The following is a 17,903-nucleotide window of genomic DNA, read 5'->3' as shown; positions in this document are numbered from 1 at the left end:
TGAAGAAAAGAAAGAAAAAAAAAGGACCCTCGAAAGAAAGAAAGAAACAAACAAACAAAGAAACAAACAAAAACAAAAACAAGAACTTTGGGTCTGTGCCGGGGATCCGCGCTCAGCAAGGCCCGCCACAGCTCACCTGCCCACACGGGCATTCGGGCGCGGGCCACGGCTGGTCCTTCCCCTGGAGACCCCGGCGGGCAGTCTCTCGGCCCTGGGCGGCAGAGAAAGCGCAAGATGGGCCGAGTCGGCCTCTCTCCCTCCGCTCTCCCTCCGCGCCCCGCCTCAGGTCCCTCGACGTGACGGGAGCCTCCCCTTCTGCCCGCCCCATCGGGCCAGCCTCTCGTGGCCGCTCCAATAGGACGGAGGCCCACGGCAGGCGGTGACCAGTGAACGGCCGCTGGTGGCGAGCTCCGCTGCACCAGCTTCCGTTGGCGTTTGCCATCGGTGCATGGGTGGTTCAGTGGTAGAATTCTCGCCTGCCACGCGGGAGGCCCGGGTTCGATTCCCGGCCCATGCAGCACACCCTCCCATTTTGGTGCTGCAGCAGCACCAAGGCGTAGCTGCGCTCGCCTCTGCCGCCTCCTTACACTCGGGGCGCGCGAGCGAGTCCGGCACCGGCTGCGCTCCCACGCGCGACGCCCCTCTGCCCTTTCTTCCGTGCCTCTCTCCACTGACTTACGGTTGAGCCTGTGCCCCCGCCCCCCCACCTTGGTAACAACAACCCCTCCAAACACGAGAGCGCGCCAGACACCAGCCCTGGGCAGCCTCCTGCTCCTGTTTCTCTTCATTGCCCTGCCACCGCCTCTGCCCGACGCATTTCACTTCAAGGAACACCGCCAGGCACCACGGGCTTGCAGCCACTCGCCCCACCTCTCCTCTTCACATTTCACCACCTCGACCTCTTTTCCTCTCTCTCTCTCTCCCCCTCGCTGGCTCCCCACATCCAGAAAATGATGCCATGGTTGCCCTTCCAGTAGGAAGGAAGTCGCGACTCCGGGGAGTAACTCATCACTTTCCCCTAGTTGGTCACACAGTCCTTAACGCGACCACACGAGTGTACGCGTGGCATGTGCACCGTCTATATTCATCGTGTTCCGGCTACTCCACACTCTCTCCCCTCATTCTGCCGGCACCACCACCGCCATGTCGCATCTCCCAACCTAACCCCAATCCACCACTTTAGTCGAGGATGCTGCCTTGTTTCTCTCCCTCGGACCTCTTTTCATCTCAGCCCCAGACACATGCCTGAGACGTGAATGTGCGTCCTGAAGACGGCTTATTTATGTCTCGGGTCCAGTTGCATTCCCTACCCTTTTGGGACGTGGGACGTGGCCTCCAGTCGCTCTGTCACGACGTCTCTCCCACCCTGGGCTGCTTGCCACCTCACCCCAGCCCCACTCCATACTCTGACCGCCCAGCCCAAGCAGCAGCCCAGTCTCGCCGGCGGGGGTGCCCTTTGACCACACAGACTTCCTTCCTGCCCAGGCCAACCCGCTGAAAAGGTACTGTTCCCACCAGCCTTCAGGCTCAGCCCTCCCTCCACCACCTTTGTCTCACCCCACCCGCCCTTTCACTCACACACACACACACACACACACACACAGACACACACTCTCTCTCTCTCTCTGTCTGTCTCTCTCTCTCACTCTCTCAATCTCTCACCCTCTCTGTCTTTCTCTGTCTCTGTCTCTGTCTCTCTCTCTCTCTCTCTCTCTCTGTCTCTATCTCTCTGTCTCTCTCTCTCGCACAGTCAACTCTCCCTCTCGCCGTCAATGTCCCTCACTCAGACGACTCCTATCCCCCAGCCCTGGCCTCCTTCAGGCTCTTCAGACACACGCCAGCTCCGCCACCAGCTGGGATCCCTCCGACCGCATAGGCGGCCCGCGAGGTGCCCTGACGCCCCAGGCATCTGCACAACCTCCGTTTCACTGGACAGCCTCACTCCCAGACCTGGCCAGCCAGCCCTGTGCACCCCCTGGACACCCTGGACTCCTTCTTCCAGCTCCCAGCACGCGACATGCTTCTCTCCTTTCCTCGGTGTCAGCCCCTTGCCCCGGGCTGGGGTGGACGCCAGCCACGGGAACGGACACCTTCGTCCATCACTGTCACCCACTGACATCCACCCACATCACGCTGGCAAGCAAGCCAGCCTCCCGTGGGGATGGCAAACATCTCTATCCCCGACAGGGTCTGGTCTCTGCAGGTGATCCGACTGTGCCAAGATCCCACGAATGACACGGGAGAGGTTTGTGCAGTTGGTTGGACGTCTACTTTGCCCCTACAGAGGAGTTTTGGCAAGAAGTCGACTGACTTCTGCCATTGACTTGGGGGATCAGCCAGACAATAATGATCAATACGGGTTGAATAGAGGGTTGGAGCACTGGGCTCATCTGTGCTAAGGAGGGGATGGGAAAAGCGTTCCACAGCGAATCTTGGCGCTGGGGATGGGTACCATCTCCACATGTTCCTTGACATTTGGGGAGAAGACAGAGAGCGTAGGTCAGGCAATGGGAAGCAAACTTCAGCTGGAAGTCTATCAGGAACCCCAACCCCGCACATGCGCTTTGGTCAGCCTGGCCGTTGGGTTTTCCCCACGAACTCCTGCATCTCCACGCTTCAATGCCCGTGGCCAGGTTGGTCTAACTAATGGGACCTCTCAAGATTCATTTTCACATCCAGAATAGGCGAGAATCTCAAACCCGTCAACAGTGAGCGGGAGCACGTGTACACACACGCACGTGTATGTTGCGGGAAGTCAGGGACCCCGAACGGAGGGACCGGCTGGAGCCGCGGCAGAGGCACGTAAACTGTGAAGACTTCATTTTAATATGGACTTTCTTCGGTTCCCAAATAATGCTTTTATAATTTCTTACGCCTGTCTTTACTTTAATCTCTTAATCCTGTTATCTCCGTAAGCTGAGGATGTACCTCACCTCAGGACCCCTGTGACAATTGTGTTAACTCTACAAATTGATGGTAAAACACGTGTGTTTGAACAATATGAGATCAGCGCACCTTGAGAAAGAATAGAAGAACAGCGACTTTTAGGGAACAGGGGAAGACAACCATAAGGTCTGACTGCCTGCGAGGTCGGGCAAAAAGAGCCATATTTTTCTTCTTGCAGAGAGCCTATGAAGGACGTGCAAGTAGGCAAGATGTCGTTAAGACAACCTAAGTGTCCGTCAGCCGGGAAATGGATTAACAAGAATGTGGCATATGGACACCATGGAATGCCATTTGGCCGTAGAAAAGAACGAAATCCTCTCGTCTGCAGCAACAGAGGCGGAGCTATAGGTCACGATGGAACACCAAATGAGCCGGGCACAGAAAGACAGAGAGGGCAGGTTCTTACCCCAATCCTGGGAGCTCAAAAAGTTCACCTTGTGGAGGTAGAGAGTAGAACGATAGACACCAGAGGCTGGAGAGGGTGTGTGGGTGACTGCGGTGAAGAGAGGTTGGTGAAATGGGTACGAGCATGCGTTTAGATGGAGGGAATACGTTCTAAGAATGTTCTAGGGCAGAGTAGGGCGACTAGGGGTAACAACGACGTATTAGTGCGTGTTTCCGAAGAGCTCCTGGAAGACAGCACCTGAGATGCTCTCAACAGGTAGAGATCAGAGGCTGGAGAGGGTGTGTGGGTGACTGCGGTGAAGCGAGGTTGGTGAATTGGGTACCAGCATGCGTTTAGATGGAGGGAATACGTTCTAAGAATGTTCTAGGGCAGAGTAGGGCGACTAGGGGTAACAACGACGTATTAGTGCGTGTTTCCGAAGAGCTCCTGGAAGACAGCACCTGAGATGCTCCCAACAGGTAGAGACGACAGACACCCACGGGATGGATGCCCTACATCCCCTCAGTGGCTCATCGATCACTACGCAGTCTACACGTGTTACCACACGTCACAGGAATCCCATCGATATCATGTCCGCATGAAGAAGAACATAGTCATGCTGCCAGAGTGACTGTCGCAGCTCGGCCTCCCTGGAGCTATGGCCCGTGGTCTCGGCTCCTCAAGTTCCGCTGCCATTTCTACCGAAGCCGGTGACACCCGTGGAGCCCAATCACGGATCCCGCGCTCAGGGTCTGGCACGCCTCGGAAAAGCCAGTGCGCTTGCTGGCATGAGTGGCTCTGGCGGGTGGCCCAACCATTAGGCGCAGATCCCCCGCAGCCGAGAGAGAAGTGGCCCGTCAGCCACCGGGCTTGGCTTGGCGGAAGCCGCTCTGCTCGAGAGTCCTGGCCCATTCGGTGGCCAGCCGAGAGTGCGAGGGTGGCGGTGGTGGTGGCGGGTCACCTGGCGGCCATGGGAGGAGAAAGCCTGACCTGGCCAGTGGGCTTTGCCGCTGAGAAAGAGTGGGAGCGAGGCGAGCACGTGACAAGGAAGAGCTGTGAAGCTGATGTTGCGAAGGTGGCGCCAGCGAGGCCAAAAGGACGGATGGGTGGAGGCAGGCGGGGAGCGTTGGGGCGCACGTGGAGGCCGCGGGAGGTTGTGGCTGGGGCGCGGGAGAAGCGAGCGAGCGAGCCTGTTGGCCAAAAGGGGAGGTGTGAAGGGGCCTGGCAGCTGGCAGGCAGAGCCAAAGAAGGAAGGCTTCCCTGACCGGGAATCGAACCCGGGCCGCGGCGGTGAGAGCGCCGAATCCTAACCACTAGACCACCAGGGAGTGACGGCTTCGGGGCCCGGCTTGCGCCTCCTGGCCCCGGGCGCCTCCGGCTCCCAGCACTACCTTGGCGCTACCTTGGCGCTACCTTGGCGCCTGTCCCCTGCTTCGGGTTAAAACAAACACCCGCAACCAGCCCCCGCGACGCCGGCGGCAACCGGCCTGCCCTCACGAGCAGCTCTGCCCTGTTCGCAGCACACCCTCCAAACACCGCGCGCCTCCTTCCCGGGCGCACAGGCACGCAGCCACAGGCCAAGCTGCCACACGAGCTCCGCGCCCGGGACCTCCGCAAAAGGTCGGCCCGCTGCGTTGGCCGGGAATCGAACCCGGGTCAACTGCTTGGAAGGCAGCTATGCTCACCACTATACCACCAACGCCGCACGGCGCGGGCAGCCCCGCCACGCCGGCCCGGGGCTCCCACCAGCGCGCCGCCGACGCCCGGGGCAGCCCGGCCCCGACGCCCGGTCCGTCCGCCCGCCCGCCCGCCCGCCCGCCCGCAGCTCCGCGCTGCCACGGCCCCGCCGAAGGCCGCCCGGCGCCCCACCGGTGCAAGGCGAGCGCGGCTGCCCCGTTCCGCCCGCCTGCCTCTGGGGGAGCTCTCGCTCCCTCGCCGCCCGGGGCCGCCAGAGCCCTTCCCCACCAGGTGCCCGGCGGGGACACGGCCGGCGCCGACAGGGTCCTCGCTCCTCCGCCTCCCACCGGGCGCCGGGCCCTGTGCGTCGCAGAAAGCCTCTTCCGACACCCACTTTGGGCCGGCAGCTCGTCGGGCGCCGTGGGGGGCCAGAGGAGGCCGCCCGCCTGCGGCGACCAAGCCGCGGGCGAGAAGAAAAGGCAGGAGGCCAAGGGGGCCCAGGGGGCCCAGGGGGCCCAGGGGGCCAAGGGGCCAGGCAGGCCAGGCCCGAGATGGCGCACTGCCACTAGCTGGAGGGCGGAGGAAGGAGAAGGAGGGCCCACAGGCTGGGTCCGAGGCGGCGGCCCAAAAAGGACGGCTGCCTCCCCGTCGGGGAATCGAACCCCGGTCTCCCGCGTGACAGGCGGGGATACTCACCACTATACTAACGAGGACGACGGCGACCGTCGCCGGGACGCCAGACCCCACTGCGACCGCGGACGCCTAGCCCTGCCTTGATCCCCTCCCCCGACCGCAGGGGCCCGGTGCGTGCTCGCCCTCCACCCGCCACCCGCCACCCGCCACCCGCCACCCGTCACCCGCCACCCGCCACCCGCCACCCATCACCCGCCACCCGCCCCCCGCCACCATTGGCGCGACCTACCCCGACACCCAACAAAGCACCCTGCGATCCCGCTGGGACCCGGAGCCGGACCCGGACCCCGACAGGTACCGGAGCGGCGTGGAACCTCCCCGTGCGCCCTGCCTGCTGTCTCCAACGCGGGGATCGCGCCGGGGCAGGAAGAGGCGCGGGCGAAACAGTCAGGCCGCTGCTCCTAGGACGCGGTGGGCGCAGCGCCCTGCGGGGTTCGGCGAGCCCAGGCGCGGGGGCTGGGGCGTGCGGCGGCGGCGGCCGGCCCGACGCGGACCGTTTGGGTCCGGGGTGGGGACGCGGGGGCGTCCACGTCAACGCCGGCCGGCTCCGTTCACCTGGCGCCCGCTCCGCCCGCGCGGTCCGTCGGTTGCGCACCGAACCCAGACAGGCGCCGGCCAACGGCGCAGGCGTTCGCGCCGGGTCCCAGCCATGCGAGCGGCGACGCGCCCCGGCGCGCCGTCAGGATGGCCGAGCGGTCTAAGGCGCTGCGTTCAGGTCGCAGTCTCCCCTGGAGGCGTGGGTTCGAATCCCACTCCTGACAAGCCGACCTTTTGGCCCGCCCGCCGGAGGGCAACGCCCATGGCAACCCTGGAGCACCTTTGGCCGGTTCCTGCCTTGAGCCCTTGCCCGCTCTCCAAACTCCAGCCCCCTTGAAGCAAGCCTCCAAAACGCCGCCGCTTCTCAGGCACGTCCGTTCTTCCTGCCCACCCGCCGCCTGTCGCAGAAACAGCCCAGGACCATGCGCCAGCGCCCGCGACCCTCTACCAATTGCCCTTCGGACGGACGCCCTCCCCGCCACCTCGCACGCCCTCTTCCCTGGCCCCACACACAGCGAGCGACCGCGACCACCTTCCACGCTCTTCCCTGCCTATCTCCTCCGCCCGCCCAAACAGACACAGCCCAGATTCTTGCCCTATTCCTCCTTTTCCCTCCTTCCTCCCACCGGCCTCCGCCCACCGCCCACCGCCCACCGCCCACCGCCCACCGCCTCGAATCGCCGCTGCGCTGCCCAGAGGCGTCCTGGCCTGCACAGCCCGCCCGGTTTCACCCTCCAACTTCTGACCGCTGAACGGCAGCGAGCGACTCGCTCGTGGAGCCGCACACACTTCTCCCACCAGAGGCACGCCATCCAACATCCTGTCCTTTCCTCCGACCCCTCGGACCCCGGCCGCGCATTCCATTCTCCAGACGCCCTAGCCACGTCGCCGATCCCACCTCGCTACTTGTGCTCCCTTCCCGCTAACACCTGCCTGCCGGCCCACCTGCAGCCCGGACGCCTGCCGGCCACAGGCAGCGGGAACCCTGCACACAGCCTGGCAGGCGAGTCCAAACCCGGAAAGACAGCCAACGAGGAATCACGAGCGGAAGCCCTAGATCCCCGTCACGCGCCCACAAACGCCAGGCCCCGCCGGGACCAGCTCCGCGCCACACCGCATCCCCACGGGGGAAGCCGCGGCCTGGGCCGTCCCAGCCACACCCAGCGCGCCTTCTCCAGGGTCAGCCAGCTGCGGCTCTGCCGAAGCGCTCCTCCGCTCCTTTCTCGCGCTCCAGCCTCCCTACCAGCCCAAGTGCGAGCCGGTGGGGTGGGTCACAGCGCAGGAGCGAGGCGCCCACGGACTTGGTCTGCGTTTCTGAGCCCGCACGCCACGGCTGCGAGACCCGTTCCCCATCGCCGCCCCCGCTCGCTGACACACGTATCCCCCACCCACCCGGAGCTGACACAAGTGTGAAGGCTAGCCCTGTTGAAGGAAAAAATCTAATACCAAAAAAAAAAAAAAAAAAAAATACAAACAAAACTTTGGGTCTGTGCCGGGGATCCGCGCTCAGCAAGGCCTGCCACAGTTACCTGCCAACATGGGCATTTGGGCCCTGGCCTCGGCCTGTTCTTCGGAGTTGTGACAACTTTCTAGCATCAGTCGTTCACTCTCGGCGCTTTGTCGCCCTCAGCGTCCAGGCTGGCTGCGGTTGAGGAACTCCTCAGCCTTCTGCTGCTCTGTGGGTGCCCCTCTCTGTGTTGGTCGAGGCGGGAGAGGGCTCTATGTGCTTGGCTGGAGGTGTGTAAGGAGACAGGCACCCGGGAACTGGGGCCGCTGGCGGCGCTCGCAGGCCAGCGCGATTTCCCGTGCGCCTGGGCTCGCTGGGCCCACACTCTGAGCAGCCAGCCGGCGCCACCGGACCCAGGCAGAGGGGCTTGGCACCCGGTCCAGCAGTTGCAGAGGGTGCGCAGTGTCAGCCAGCACTGTTCGCCCAGTGGCGCCGCGGTAGAATTGTTCTTGGGACTCAGCGCCTTTCCGTGGAGCAGGGCTCGGGACCTGCACTGCGTCATGCCTGAGCCTCCCCCACCTCCCCCTCCAACCCTCGCCCACTTCCTCCCCCATCCCCCCACCTCCCCCCTCCTCCACGTCCCTCCCGTCCCTCACCTTCCTCCCCACCTCCCCCGCAGCTCCCCCACCTTCCCCCTTCCGTCCCCGTGGGCTGTTAGGCGGCCTGAGCCTCCCCAATGGGCACCGCCCGCTGCTCTGTGGCACGTTATCCCATCCACTGCCCAAGTTCTGAGGGGTGCAGGCACACAGCATGGGGCTTTCTGGCAGCTCTGCCCGCGGCCCCTGAGCGGGATCCACTAGGCAAAGCCACCTGGGCTCCTGAGTCTAGTAGGGACTTGGAGAACTTTTATGTCTGGCTGGAGGATTTTATATGCCTCTGTGTCTAGCTTGGGATTCGTGGATGCACCAATCAGCAGTTTTTATCTAGCTAATCTGGTGGGCACTTGGAGAAGTTTTATGTCTAGCTGGAGGATTGTAAATGCACCAATCAGCACTTTGTGTCTAGCTCAAGGTTTGTAAATGCACCCATCAGCACTCTGTGTCTAGCTAAAGGATTGTAAATGCACCAATCAGCACTGTGTCTAGATCAAGGTTTGTAAACGCACCAATCAGCACCCTGTCAAAACGGACTAATCAGCTCTCTGTAAAATGGACCAATCAGCAGGATGTGGATACGGTCAGATAAGGGAATAAAAGTAGGCTGCCCAAGCCAGCAGTGGGCAGCCAGCAGCGGCAATCCACTTGGGTCCCTTTCCGCACTTGGAAGCTCTGTTTTTTTGCTCTTCACAATAAGTCTTGCTGCTGCTCACTCTTTGGGTCTGCTCTGCCTTTAAGAGCTGTAACACTGATCGCAAAGGTCTGCAGCTTCACTCCTAAAACCAGTGAGACCACGAACCCACCAGCAGGAAGAAACTCCGGACACATCTGAACATCTGAAGGAATAAACTCTGGACACTCCATCTTTGAGAACTGTAACACTCACTGCGAGGGTCGGCGGCTTCATTCTTGAAGTCAGCCAGACCAAGAACCCACCAATTCCAGACATATTTTGGCAACCCAGATGGGACTATCACCTATCGCCAAGTGGTGAGTACCATCGGACCCCTTTCACTTGATATTCTGTCCTATTTTTCCTTAGAATTTGGGGGCTAAACACCGGGCACCTGTCAGCCAGTTAAAAGCTACTAGTGTGGCCGCCGGACTAAAGACACGGTAGTCAGGCTTTCTGGGAAAGGGCTCTCTAACAACCCCCAACTCTTTGGAGTTGGGAGCGTTGGTTTGCCTGGAACCAGCTTCCGCTTTTCCTGTATTTCTGGGCTGAGCTGAGGGTCGACAGGGAGGAAAGCCATTCAGCTCCAGGGTCCCAACAACAAGTTGGTTGACCCTGTGGCCATGAGCGGAAGTCTCAAAGGCATGTTGCCCAAGCGAGACTTGCCCATCTATCCTCTCTATCTTGACCCTTGTCCCCTGGGTCGTAATGCCTGCCAGACAAACTTCCTCTCACCTCTCTTCTCTGAGGGTAGTCCCACTTCTAGAAATCATTCCCTGTCTCTGGTGCTTTTCTAGTTTCTCCTATAAGAATGATTTCTAGTATAAACTCCAGGACTCTGTTACCTTCTTTAGGCACCTGGGCTCACCAATCAGAAAGACAGAATTTTTGCTCAAAGCCCCATTGTAGGGGGTACTACCTGGAATTTTAGAATCCCTCCTCAGACCAGCAGGCCTAACAAAAGCTATCCCTGAAGCTAGGATATGGGGAGCCTCAGAAATTGTGTCCTTCCTATTCATATAAGTGAGGACAAAAGTGTCACTCTTCCAACCCTTGAGATCCCTTCCCTCCCTCAGGGTATGGCCATCCACTTCATTTTTGGGGCATAGTATCTTTATAGGACACAGGTAAGGTCCCAATACTAACAGGAGGACAGGCAAGCCTGCAGGTTTTCGAGAATGCATCAGTAAGGGCCACTAAATCCGACCTTCGTCAGTCCTCCTTGTGGTCTGGGAAGAAAACTAGTGTTTCTGTTGCTGTGTCGGTGAGTGCAACTATTCCGATCAGCAGGGTCCAGGGACTGTTGTGGGTTCTTGGGAAGGGGAAGAAACAAAACAAACCAACACTGTGGGCGGTTTTGTCTTTCAGATGGGAAATACTCAGGCATCAACAGGCTCACCCTTGAAACGCATCCTAAGCTATTGGGACCAGTTTGACCCACAAACCCTGAAAAAGAGGCAGCTCATTTTTTTCTGCACTACGGCCTGGCCCCAATATTCTCTCTCCGATAAGGAAAAATGGCCACCTGAGGGAAGTACAAATTACAATACTATCCTGCAGCTTGACCTTTTCTGTAAGAGGGAAGGCAAATGGAGTGAAATACCTTATGTCCAAGCTTTCTTTTCATTGAAGAAGGATATGCAACTATGCAAAGCTTGCAATTTACATCCCACAGGAGGACCTCTCAGCTTACTCCCATATCCTAGCCTCCCTATAACTCCCCTTCCTGTTAATGGTAATCCTCCTCTGATCTCCTCTGCCCAGAAGGAAATAAACAAAGAAATCTCCAAAGGACCACAACCTGCCCTGGGCTATCGATTATGTCCCCTTCAAGCTGTGGGGGGAGGGGAATTTGGCCCAACCCGGGTACATGCCCCCTTCTCCCTCTCTGATTTAAAGCGGATCAAGGCAGACCTGGGGGAGTTTTCAGATGATCCTGATAGGTACATAGATGTCCTACAGGGTCTAGGGCAAAGTTTCGACTTCGCTTGGAGAGATGTCATGCTCCTGTTGATCAAACACTGGCCTTTAATGAAAAGAATGCAGCTTTAGCTGCAGCCTGAGAGTTTGGAGATACCTGGCATCTTAGTCAAGTAAATGATAGAATGGCAGCCAAAGAAAGGGACAAATTCCCTACCGGTCAGCAAGCCATCCCCAGTATGGATCCCCACTGGGACCTCAATTCAGATCATGAGGACTGGAGTCATAAACATCTGTTGACCTGTGTTCTAGAAGGACTAAGAAGAATTAGGAAAAAGCCCATGAATTATTCAATGATGTCCACCATAACTCAGGGAAAGGAAGAAAATCCTTCTGCCTTCCCTGAGCAGCTATGGGAGGCCTTAAGAAAATATACTCCCCTGTCACCTGAATCACTCAAGGGTCAATTGATTCTAAAAGATAAGTTTATTACTCAATCAGCTGCAGATATCAGGAGAAATCTCCAAATGCCAGCCATGGGCCCTGAATAAAATCTGGAGGCATTGTTAAACCTGGCAACCTCGGTGTTCTATAATAGGGACCAAGAGGAACAGGCCCAAAAGGAAAAGTGAGATCAGAGAAAAGCTGCAGCCTTAGACATGGGCCTCAGACAAACAAACCTTGGTGGTTCGGAGAGGACAGAAAATGGAGCAGGCCAATCACATGGTAGGGCTTTTTATCGGTGTGGTTTACAAGGACACTTTAACAAAGATTGTCCAATGAGAAACAAGCCACCCCCTCATCCATGTCCGCTATGCCGAGGCAATCACTGGAAGGTGCACTGCCCCAGAGGACAAAGGTTCTCTGGGTGAGAAGCCTCCAACCAGATGATCCAACAACAGGACTGAGGGTGCCCAGGGCAAGTGCCAGCTCATGTCATCACCCTCACTGAGCCCCTGTTACGTTTAATCATTGAGGGCCAGGAAATTGACTTCCTCCTGGACACTGGAGCCGCCTTCTCAATATTAATCTCCTGTCCTGGACAACTGTCCTGAAGGTCCGTTACCATCCGAGGAATCCTGGGACAGCCTGTAAGCAGGTATTTCTCCCACTTCCTCAGTTGTAATTGGGAGACTTTGCTCTTTTCGCATGCCTTTCTTGTTATGCCTGAAAGTCGAACACCCTTATTAGGGAGGGATATATTAGCCAAAGCTGGAGCTATTATCTACATGAATATGGGGAACAAGTTACCCATTTGTTGTCCCCTACTTGAGGAGGGAATCAGCCCTGAAGTCTGGGCATTGGAAGGACAATTTGGAATGGCAAAAAATGCCCGCCAAGTCCAAGTAAGGCTAAAAGACCCCACCACTTTTCCTTATCAAAGGCAATATCCCTTAAGGCCTGAAGCTCATAAAGGATTACAGGATATTGTTAAACATTTAAAAGCTCAAGGCTTAGTAAGGAAATGCAGCAGTCCCTGCAACACCTCAATTCTAGGAGTACAAAAACCGAACGGTCAGTGGAGACTAGTGCAAGATCTTAGACTCATCAGTAAGGCAGTAATTCCTCTATATCCTGTTGTACCCAACCCCTATACCCTGCTCTCTCAAATACCAGAGGAAGCAGAATGGTTCACTGTTCTGGACCTCAAGGATGCCTTCTTCTGCATTCCCCTGCAATATGACTCCCAGTTTCTCTTTGCCTTTGAGGATCCCACTGACCACACATCCCAACTTACATGGATGGTCTTGCCCCAAGGGTTTAAGGATAGCCCTCACCTGTTTGGTCAGGCACTGGCCCAAGATCTAAGCCACTTCTCAAGTCCAGGCACTCTGGTCCTTCAGTATGTGGATGATTTACTTTTGGCTACCAGTTCGGAAGCCTCATGCCAGCAGGCTACTCTAGATCTCTTGAACTTTCTATCTAATCAAGGGTACAAGGTGTCTAGGCCGAAGGCCCAGCTTTGCCTACAGCAGCTCAAATATCTAGGCCTAATCTTAGCCAGAGGGACCAGGGCCCTCAGCAAGGAATGAATACAGCCTATACTGGCTTATCCTCACCCTAAGACATTAAAACAGTTTCAGGGGTTCTTTGGAATCACTGGCTTTTGCCGACTATAGATCCCTGGATATAGTGAGATAGCCAGGCCCCTCTATACTCTAATCAAGAAAACCCATAGGGCAAATACTCATCTAGCAGAATGGGAACCAGAGGCAGAAACAGACTTCAAAACCTTAAAGTAGGCCCTAGTACAAGCTCCAGCTTTAAGCCTTCCGACAGGACAAAACTTCTCTTTATACGTCACAGAGAGAGCAAGGCTAGCTCTTGGAGTCCTTACTCAGACTCGTGGGACAGCCCCACAACCAGTGGCATACCTAAATAAGGAAATTGATGTAGTAGCAAAAGGCTGGCCTCACTGTTTAAGGGTAGTTGCAGCAGTGGCCATCTTAGTGTCAGAGGCTATCAGGATAATACAAGGAAAGGATCTCACTGTCTGGACTACTCATGATGTAAACGGTATACTAGGTGCCAAAGGAAGTTTATGGCTATCAGACAACGGCCTACTTAGATGCCAGGTGCTACTCCTTGAGGGACCAGTGCTTCAAATACACACATGCATGGCCCTCAACCCTGCCACTTATCTCCCAGAGGATGGGAACCAATTGAGCATGACTGCCAACAAATTATAGTCCAGAATTATGCCACCCAAGATGATCTCTTAGAGGTCCCCTTAGATAATCCTGACCTTAACTTATATACTGATGGAAGTTCATTTGTGGAAAATGGGATATGAAGGCAGGTTATGCCATAGTTGGTGATGTAACCATACTTGAAAGGAAGCCTCTTCCCCCAGGGACCAGTGCCCAGTTAGCAGAACTAGTGGCACTTATCCGAGCCTTAGAACTGGGAAAGGGAAAAATAATAAATGTGTATACAGATAGCAAGTATGCTTATCTAATCCTATATGTCCATGCTGCAATATGGAAAGAAAGGGAGTTCCTAACCTCTGGGGGAACCCCCATTAAATAGCACAAGGAAATTATGGAGTTATTGCACGTAGTGCAAAAACCCAAGGAGGTGGCAGTCTTACACTGCTGAAGCCATCAAAATGGGGAAGAAGAGGAGAGAACAGCAGCATAAGCAGCTGGCAGAGGCAGGGAAAGACCAGCAGGAAGGAAAAAGAGAAAGAGACAGAAAGTCAGAGAGACAGAGAGAGAGAGAGAGGAAGGGACAGAGACACAGAGGGAGTCAGAGAGAGAGAGACAGACAGAGACAAAGAAGTCAGAGAGAAAGAAAGAGAGATGGAAGCAGTAAAGAAAAAAACAGTGTACCCTATTCCTGAAAAAGCCAGGGTAAATTTCTGTCTACCCAGCCAAGGCATATTCTTCTTATGTGGAACTTCAACTGATATCTGCCTCTCAGACAGTTTACAAGAAATAACAAAATCTATCCTTACTCTACAATCCCAAATACTCTTTGGCAGCAGTGACTCTCCAAAACTGCCGAGGCCTAGACCTCCTCACTGCTGAGAAAGGAGGACTCTGCATCTTCTTAGGGGAAGAGTGTTATTTTTGCACTAACCAGTCAGGGATAGTACGAGATGCTGCCTGGCATTTACCGCCAAAGTCTTCTGAAATCAGACAACGCATTTCAAACTCTTATATCAACCTCTGGAGTTGGGCAACATGGCTTCTCCTCTTTCTAGGTCCCCTGGCAGCCATCTTGCTGTTACTCGCCTTTGGGCCCTGTACCTTTAACCTTCTTGTCAAATTTGTTTCCTCTAGAATCGAGGCCATCAAGCTACAGATGGTCTTACAAATGGAACCCCAAATGAGTTCAACTAACAACTTCTACCGAGCACCCCTAGACTGCTGCCACTTTCACTGGCCTAGAGAGCTCCCCTCTGGAGGACACTATAACTGCAGGGCCCCTTCATCACCTCTATCCAGCAGGAAGTAGCTAAAGCAGTCATCAGCCAAATTCCCAAAAGCAGTTAGGGTGTCCTGTTTAGAGGGGGGATTGAGAGATGACAACATGCTAGCAGCCCTTGCTTGCTCTTGGCCTCTTCTTGGCCTCAGTGTCCACTCTGGCTGTGCTTGAGGAATCCTTCAGCCCACTGCTGCACTGTGGGAGCCCCTCTCTGGGCTGGCTGAGGCCAGAGTGGGCTCCCTCTCTTTGCGGGGAAGTTTGGAGGGAGAGGCACAGGCAGGAACTGGGGCTGCGTGTGGTGCTCGTGGGCCAGTTCGGGTTCCGGGTGGGTGCAGGCTCAGCCCCAGGCAGTGAGGGGCTTAGCAGCTGGGCCAGCAGTGGCAGAGGGTGCATCGGGTCCCCCAGCACTGCTGGCCTACCTGCAGCACGCTCGAATCCTCGTCCAGCCTCAGCCACCTCCTCACACCATGCCTGAGCCCCCCCGCCATGGTGGGCTCCCACTTGGCCTGAGCCTCCCGGATGGGTGCTGCCCCCTGCTCCGTGGCACCCAGTCCCATCGACTGCCCAAGGGCTGAAGGGTATGGGCACATGTGCGGGACTAGCTGGCAGCTCCGCCCATGGCCCTGGTGCAGGATCCACTAGGTGAAGCCAGCTGGGCTCCTGAGTCTAGTGGGGACTTGGAGAACTTTTATGTCTAGCTGGAGGATTGTATATGCACCAATCAGCACTCTGTGTCTAGCTTGGGGTTGGTGGATGCACCAATCAGCAGTCTGTATCTAGCTAATCTGGTGGGGACTTGGAGAAGTTTTATGTTTAGCTGGAGGATTGTAAATGCACCAGTCAGCACTTTGTGTCTAGCTCATGGTTTGTAAATGCACCAATCAGCACTCTGTGTCTAGCTAAAGGATTGTAAATGCAGGAATCAGCACCCTGTCAAAACAGACCAATCAGCTCTCTGTAAAATGAACCAATCAGCTCTCTGTAAAATGGACCAATCAGCTCTCTGTAAAATGGACTGATCAGCAGGATGCGGGTGGGGTCAGATAAGGGAATAAAAGCAGGCTGCCCAAGCCAGCAGCAGGCAGCCAGCAGGGGCAACCCGCTCGGGTCCCCTTGCATACTGTGGAAGTTTTGTTCTTTGACTCTTCACAATAAATCTTGCTGCTGCTCACTCTTTGGGTCTATGCCGCCACCTTTAAGAGCTGTAACACTCACCACAAAGGTCTGCAGCTTCACTCCTGAAGCCAGCAAGACCACGAACCCACCAGAAGGAACGAACAACCCCAGACGTGCCGCCTTTAAGAGCTGTAACACTCACCGGAAAGGTCTGCAGCTTCACTCCTGAAGTCAGTGAGACCACGAACCCACCAGAAGGAAGAAACTCCAGACACATCTGAACATCTGAAGGAACAAACTCTGGACACATCATCTTTAAGAACTGTAACACTCACTGTGAGGGTCCGCGGCTTCATTCTTGAAGTCAGCCAGACCAAGAACCCACCAATTCTGGACACACTTCCCCTGGCGACCCAGGTTGTCACTCTCTCGGCCCTGGGTAGCTGAGAAAGCACAAGATGGGACGAGTCAGCCTCTCTGCCTCTGCTCTCCCTCTGTGCTGTGCTCCAGGTCCCTCGACATGACGGGAGCCTCCCCTTCTGCTCGCCCCATTGGGCCAGTCTCTCATGGATGCTCCAATGGGACAGAGGCCCATGGCAGGTGATGACCAGTGAATGGCAGCTGGTGGAGAGCTCTGCTGTGCCAGTTTCCATTGGCATTTGCCATCGGTGCTTGGGTGGTTCAGTGGTAGAATTCTTGCCTGCCATGCAGGAGGCCCAGGTTTGATTCCTGGCCCATGCAGCACACCCTCCCGTTTTGGTGCTGCAGCAGCACCAAGGCATAGCTGCGCTCGCCTCTGCCGCCTCCTTACACTCAGGGCGCGCAAGCGTGTCCTGCACTGGCTGCGCTCCCATTCACAACGCCCCTCTGCCCTTTCTTCCATGCCTCTCTTGACTGGCTTATGGATGAGGCTATCCCCCGCCCCCCCCACCTTGATAACAACAATCCCTCCAAACACAAGAGCACACCAGACACCAGCCCTTGGCAGCCTCCTGCTCCTGTTTCTCTTCATTGCCCTGCCACTGCCTCTGCCTGACGCATTTCACTTCAAGGAATACCGCCAAGCACCACGGGCTTGTAGCCACTCGTCCCACCTCTTCCCTTCACATTTCACCACCCGGACCTCTTTCTCTCTCTCTCTCTCCCCCTCGCTGGCTCCTCACATCCAGAAAATGATGCCATGATTGCCCTTCCAGTAGGAAGGAAGTCGCGACTCCGGGGAGTAACTCATCACTTTCCCCTAGTTGGTCACACAGTCGTTAACGCGACCACACGAGTGTACGCGTGGCATGTGCACCGTCTATATTCACCGTGTTCTGGCTACTCCGCACTCTCTCCCCTCATTCTGCCGGCACCACCACCGCCATGTCGCATCTCCCAACCTAACCCCAATCCACCACTTTAGTCGAGGATGCTGCCTTGTTTCTCTCCCTTGGACTTCTTTTCATCTCAGCCCCAGACACATGCCTGAGACGTGAATGTGCGTCCTGAAGACGGCTTACTTATGTCTCGGGTCCAGTTGCATTCCCTACCCCTTTGGGACGTGGGACGTGGCCTCCAGTCACTCTGTCATGATGTCTCTCCCACCCTGGGCTGCTTGCCACCTCACCCCAGCCTCACTCCATACTCTGACCGCCCAGCCCAAGCAGCATCCCAGTCTCGCTGGCAGGGGTCCCCTTTGTCCACACAGACTTCATTCCTTCCCAGACCAACCCACTAAAAAAGTACTGTTCCATCCAGCCTGCAGGCTCAGCCCTCCCTCCCCTGCCTTTGTCTCACCCCATCTGCCCTTTCACTCACACACAGACACACAGACACATACACACACACAAACACACATTCTCTCTCTCTCTGTCTCTCTCTTTTTCTCTCTCACTCTCAGTGTCTCTCTCTCAGGCAACTCTCCCTCTCACAGTCAATGAC

General features: G+C 56.5%; 6 non-coding genes across 6 annotated transcripts; 3 read left to right on the top strand and 3 right to left on the bottom strand.

The window, feature by feature from the left end:
- The first annotated feature begins 446 nt into the window (after positions 1–446).
- Positions 447–517, top strand: TRNAG-GCC (transfer RNA glycine (anticodon GCC)). Its single transcript has one exon. It is a non-coding gene; the product is annotated as a tRNA-Gly (tRNA).
- A 4,070-nt stretch (positions 518–4,587) lies between these two features.
- Positions 4,588–4,659, bottom strand: TRNAE-CUC (transfer RNA glutamic acid (anticodon CUC)). Its single transcript has one exon. It is a non-coding gene; the product is annotated as a tRNA-Glu (tRNA).
- Positions 4,660–4,961: 302 nt separating this feature from the next.
- TRNAG-UCC (transfer RNA glycine (anticodon UCC)) lies at positions 4,962–5,033 on the bottom strand. Its single transcript has one exon. It is a non-coding gene; the product is annotated as a tRNA-Gly (tRNA).
- A 616-nt stretch (positions 5,034–5,649) lies between these two features.
- On the bottom strand, positions 5,650–5,721 carry TRNAD-GUC (transfer RNA aspartic acid (anticodon GUC)). The gene has a single exon. It is a non-coding gene; the product is annotated as a tRNA-Asp (tRNA).
- A 658-nt stretch (positions 5,722–6,379) lies between these two features.
- TRNAL-CAG (transfer RNA leucine (anticodon CAG)) lies at positions 6,380–6,462 on the top strand. The gene has a single exon. It is a non-coding gene; the product is annotated as a tRNA-Leu (tRNA).
- Positions 6,463–16,650: 10,188 nt separating this feature from the next.
- On the top strand, positions 16,651–16,721 carry TRNAG-GCC (transfer RNA glycine (anticodon GCC)). Its single transcript has one exon. It is a non-coding gene; the product is annotated as a tRNA-Gly (tRNA).
- The last annotated feature ends 1,182 nt before the right edge of the window (positions 16,722–17,903 follow it).

This window comes from Pongo pygmaeus, chromosome 1 (assembly GCF_028885625.2).
Source record: "Pongo pygmaeus isolate AG05252 chromosome 1, NHGRI_mPonPyg2-v2.0_pri, whole genome shotgun sequence".
NCBI lineage: Eukaryota > Metazoa > Chordata > Mammalia > Primates > Hominidae > Pongo > Pongo pygmaeus.
This window is presented reverse-complemented; position numbering and strand designations above follow the sequence as displayed.